The sequence below is a fragment of the Pseudomyrmex gracilis genome, unplaced genomic scaffold (genome assembly GCF_002006095.1).
Source record: "Pseudomyrmex gracilis isolate BER0280 unplaced genomic scaffold, ASM200609v1 scaffold_645, whole genome shotgun sequence".
Taxonomy (NCBI): Eukaryota; Metazoa; Arthropoda; class Insecta; order Hymenoptera; family Formicidae; genus Pseudomyrmex; species Pseudomyrmex gracilis.
In genome coordinates this window covers 37104-43381 of record NW_018021229.1, presented here as the reverse complement: position 1 = coordinate 43381, position 6278 = coordinate 37104, and positions in this window count along the sequence as shown.

The following is a 6278-nucleotide window of genomic DNA, read 5'->3' as shown; positions in this document are numbered from 1 at the left end:
TCACACGGTCTTGCGCAAGTTAGTGTTGATAGAGTTCCACGTATTGTGTGTCTTGCAAACGATGTACAGCATGTCGCTCACAATTCGTTTTACAGAGACTCATTCACTAACTTTTTTTGTTTCTGTTCCTGTGCACGAATTTTCTAACTGCACTAATCGATTGTACACGTTTCTTCGCAGAGTCTCAATCGCCTCTCCCATTTTTTTGCAAAATTGATCCAGATCTTTTCTCAAATCTTCTATCTCACGCGGATCCGCACCCCGCGGTGTTGTTTCCAGCTGCAACAATCGGTCGTACGCGTTTGTTCGCAGATGCTCAACGGCCTCGGTCAGTTCTTTGCTTGACTGCTCCTCATATTTTTTAAGATCGGTGAACTCACGTCGATCAACAAAATGTGTCGCGCTCTTCTCCAAGCTTGACAACCGCTTTTCCGTTGCCTCAGCGCTCGACAACGCAGTCGCGGAGCTATCTCGCAGATTATTCACAGTGTCCATAATTTTCGCTATGAAGTTCGTCGTAGTGGTCGAGAGCGCGTCCACGTTTGCGCCCAGGATAACTGCTGCGTCAAACGGTCGCGAGAAAGCGTCTACGTAGACTTGGTTGCGGCGTCGGAACTGTTTCGCGGTTTTGTCCATCGAGTTATTGCACGCTCCTTCGCATCATATTCGGGTGACAATGATGACGTGGATAAACAAAGAGCGTTGTTGCGTACGTAATTGCGCAAATTAGCTAGTCGAAAGCGTTCTCCGTCAGTGTAGTCGTAACTGCGACTTTGCAACGGCGAACCAAACTTATTGACGCTCATCGCGCGCAAACGGAACTGCCGACATTCGCTGAGCAACAGTTTAATTTATAATCACTCTTGCCTCGCGAAGCTTCTCGATGATGGAAAATTTGTTGCCGGGTGATATTTGCTCTGTACAAATATTGCGATCGTCGCGCCTCCCTTTCCTCTCGATTTCCACTGCGCGACAATCGCAGCGACTAATTGATCAAAGATTCAACGATTATTTAAAACGATTATTTAAAACGATTGTGGGGTCGCGGCGCCAAGCGTAGCGTTCGTTTTGAACGGCAACGCGGGTATGCAACCATTCCCGATACGAATATCGAACGTCGAAAAACGCGTTTCGAACGGCAACGCGCGTATGCAACCGTCCTCGATACGGGTATCAAACGTCATGCGAGCTGCTTCATCATGTATTTCAAGAACCTATGTTGTGGAACCTGCTAACGAAAGCCGAGCAGACGCGAGCGTGCTGGCTCACGGTCAACCATCACAGACTGCACTGGACCGATGGAATGGTGGATTATCAACGCTTGAAGCCGCTGCTTCGAAACGCTCTGTCGAGCGCGCCAAACGATGGGTCTCTACTAGTATATGTAAAAGTGCTGAGAAGAAGCAGTGATTGACGAAGATCGTCGGTGACATACTCAACGATTGCGACATCATCATCGAGATCATCGACGTCGACTACGATGACATCGAAGATCTGCGAAATCTCGACGATTTGCGAGTCTTCACCTCCGGCAACCACTTGAGACATTGCGCTATGAAGAACGTGTGTAAAATATACGCGTGGTGATCAGCATGGAAAAAACGATGTTATTCAGATATGGAGGGAACAATAAACAAACATGTATATTCTACTATGAACAGTATCTTTTATTATTATTAAGACACAAGCTTTTCTATATATTATACATAGATTTTTTTTTCTTATATATTTACAACAGTGAAACTCTCAAATATTCATGATAGTAATGAACTAAAACTGGGTCTTCACCTTGGATCCGTTATTGTACATACTTTCCATCCTGAACGATGGCTTCAGAGCTATAAGTTATCGCTACGACATCTTTGTCACACACATAGATTTGATGGTGTATGTTAAATCTATGAAGAACATAACAGCACACATTATTATGTAAGTATACTTTATGCATTTATTCAATTTATTTAATTTATGTAATTCATTTAATTTATTTAATTTATTCAATTTATTTAATTTATTTAATTTATTTAATGTATTTAATTTATTCAATTTATTCAATTTATTTAATTTATTTATTCTATTTAATTTATTCAATTTATTTAATTTACTTAATCTATTCAAATTATTTAATTTATTAGTTCTATTTAATTTATTCAATTTATTTAATTTATTCAATTTATTTATATATACTTTATTCAATTTATTCAATTTATTAATTTAATTTAATTTATTTCTTCTTGTGACACTTACAATTGTTGTAGCAGAATCGTCTCTTCCGTGGGTGTAATCGTAAAGAAGAACCCTTTTTCGTGTTCCATATTTGTTTGATTGATCTTCTGCACTTCTTTAATTTGATTCGCCAACTGTCTGGTCTTACAGATCAAAGCTTCGGCAACAGCTACAATACGGTCCACTGCGTCAACGCACTCGTCCAGTCTATCCATTGCTATGATTTAACTTTCTGCATATTTGCTCTGCATACATCATCCTTTTATAGTTTGTTGCAGCGGATGCTTATCCCCAGCATGTCCACCAGTTTTTCCCGCGCAAATTTAAATTATTAACAATATGCGGTTTAACGGATTTTTGTGAATGCTTAAACATCCTGCTGAATGTTCTAATCAGAACTACGTTTCTTAGAAACAATATTGAGAACACTAGAGCGTCTTCGCAGTATCCGTAGCATTCTGATTAAGACTATGCGTTATTCTTAGCTTGCATCTTGCATTTTGCGAGATCAGCCGCAACTTCCGTATGCAACTTTATATAAAACGTCTCGCGACTTCTAGCATCGTTGACGCTTCCGCTGCAATCGTCTGGCGCGCGTTGCGGTTTTCCTTGTACTAAATATATATACAATGTCATGCGTGTAACAACTTTTTTTCTTTAGAAATACTAACTACATTGTTGTTGTTATTTGTTTTTTTTGTAGAAAATATTGCGATTATCGCGCCCTCTTTTTTTTATCACCACCGCGCGGTTTTAATAATTGTTGTTTCACGTTAGTATTATTGGATCATATATATTTGTTGGATTCAGTACACGCTTTATTATCGTCTCATCTATTAGTTGCTTGTAGTTTTCGTCAGAAAGTGTATCTTTGTGCCATTCGGTATTTCAAGAACAATCATCCTCTGTATACAAAACAAACAGCGGTCGATTATAACAATTGAAACACCATCGCTCTAAATTCCAGATAACGTCTGTCATGAAGTCAGCGTCTTCGATCATTTGATGTCCGGTGACTCTTAACCATTTATTCTGCAACCATTTGTACTGATGTTGTCGTTTACACCACTCCCACACTCGCAACGCGCATCGGATGCACAAGCGAGACAGATGTTTCAGATCCGCGCAACTCGTTCTAAACTCGATGTATGCGATTTCGATGTGATTGATAGTCTCGACGTACCTTGGAAGTTAATCGTATTCTCTAATTGCGAGCGCAGATAGCTGCAATATTTTAAAGTCCTCTTTGTTGAAATTGTTTTCCACTTCCCATATTTGTTCCTCAGGTAGATCGTGAACCGATAACCAATGTATATCGCGATCGTAACGGTAGAGCCGTACATCAAACCAGATCTCTCGTATTGCGTCCTTGCACACTTTAGGAATTTCAAGTTTGTGTATTTCAATATACTTGTCTACATGTTTCGCTATTGTTTTCGCAGCTAGAAACTGAAGCGATTTCGGTTGTCTGATCTGATTTATTGTTGATTTTCTATCTTGGCTTTTGCACACGCAACAATATTTTTTCAGCGGAGCAGGTCCATCAATGTGATCGTAATCTCCCGGTTGATTGTAATGCTCGAGACATCTACGATACAGCTGCACCTCAGGATCTTCCTTCAAATGCTCAGGCAATCGGTCCCACAAAAGCTCCACGTAATTATCGAACACTTCTAAAAGAATCCTCTTTGAAATGTTTTTCAACTCTTCGACCGATAGGTTTAAAAAGCACGTCGTGTTCAATCCGTTAAACATTTCAACAACAACAAAAACGATTTGTTATCTATACGACTTGCAATCAAAACGACTTGTGATTCGCTCCCGAACTCGACGCGTCTTTTTATTTTGCTCCTTATCTATCTCGCGATCTTTTGATTTGAAATTTTAAATTACAAAAACCGTTAAAACACCACATCCGGTACGTAACGGTTTTTTTACGCAATTGGTACCGCAGGAAATGATTCATCAAACCGGAAGTGTCTGATTGCTTCGGCGATAAGAAAAGACGCACTACCGGGAAATTTGCGGTTTTTCTCAGAATTAGTGTTATTATTTTACCACGCAGTTACGTGCACCGCTTCCAGGAAATTTGCGGTTATTCTCGGAATTATTTATTTTACTGCGCAATTAAAAATCCTAATTATTATTTTAGCAATGACGTCATCCTCCAAATGACTTTGAACACGCACGGACCTGTTTGAGTTCTATTTTTAGCGATGACGTCATCATCCAAATGACCTTGAACACGCACGGACCTGTTTGAGTTCTATTTTTAGCGATGACGTCATTATCTTTGCGGTTTTTCTCGGAATTATTTAGTTTACTGCGCAATTGCAGTTTTTTGAACATGTCCGTACGGTAATAGAGTGGGGGAAATTTCTTCATTTATTCTCGGGATATATAAAGCGCTGCACGGTAACAGTCAGTCTTGCTGCAATCGTTCTGCGTGCTACAAGTTGTCGCTCTTTCTCGTACTCCTCTTCGCAACAAATAGTTCGACGATGTTTCGCTCGATGGTTCCGATGAAGCATCAACAACCTTCCATCGATCTTCAGCGCGAGCCCTAACGCAACGGCGCGAAGAGAAAGAAGTTCAATCAAGAGTAAGTATTTTTGTTTTGCTTTCTTTNTTTTGTTGCTTCTATGCTATTATTTTTTTTATTCACGATAAAATCATGTTTTTTAGTTTTCTTATTCACAGACAATGCAATGGTGTTCAGTCAACATCGATTACACCCAACGTACCGCCACAGCGTACGCGGATACTGAGTCGCAAATACATCTTAACCAAAACGGGGTACAAGTATTTCGAACTTGTCATTGGTATTTCATCGATGATGCACCACCAACCGTTGACATAGCTATAGGCGACAACAATGGGAACGAGGTGCTTTTGTCGTCAGAAATGTGGAAGGTGTTGTTAGACAACGAACAAATAATTATGTCCTATTTGTCGGGGCAGAGCGACGCGCAGCCGCCGATTCTTGTAGACGGCTGTATTGTTCAGCTTGATAAACAACGCACAGATCATGCGTCTGACTACAAAGAATAGTCGCATAATATTGTCCCACCAATCAATGTGCTATTTGTTCAACTTGAAACATTGTGGTGCGTGCATCATCGCCTACTTGAACGACGCCGTTATTCGCGTGCGAAACAGATTGTCGCGGTATTTCGCGATCCAGTCTAAATTATCCGATCCCGCCAGTTTCGCAACTGCTGTCGCACAGAGCGGTGACTTCGATGCCAACGATAGTGTTGATTGCAAACTGTTAGCTGTATGTTATGGCGTTGCGCCTTAATAAATATTATTATTGTTTTGTTTCACTTTCATATATGTAACTTTAGTTTTTTACAGAACATAATAAAAACTTGCTCTATTTTTCGATAACACAGTGTTTTTTTTGTTTCACATGTCCTAACCACACATACGTTCCCATTAAAACATTTTTAAAATTGTAAACACTTTTTTAACCAATAGTCCTCGAGAAATAAACACATACATCCAGGACGTAACAGTTTTTTTTATTTGCACGCGTTTTTAATAATAAATATTTATAGTACACACGCACCGGAAGTGTGTAAAAAAACCACATCCGGTACGTAACGGTTGCAAATGTTATCGCAGGAAATGATTCATCAAACCGGAAGTGCCTGATTGCTTTGGCAATAAGAAAAGACGCACTTTCGGGAAATTTGCGGTTTTTCTCGGAATTATTATTATTAGTTTACTTTGCAGTTGCGGTTTTTCTCGGAATTACTTTACTGTGCAATTAAAAATCTTAATTATTATTTTAGCGATGATGTCATCACCATCCAAACGACCTTGAACACGTTCAAACACGTTACGACCGTTGACACCATCACTAATGCTCACTTACCTGAAATAAATAAAACACGTCAAAATATTCATGCTCCATTTTTACGGCTTGTCGCTAATTGGCTAGTTCCGGTAGAGCCGATAACAACGCTCCGCCGACACCACCCACACTCCTACGTCATTTCATTCGCAATCGGCAACGCTCCGCCGACGCCACCCACACTATCACATTA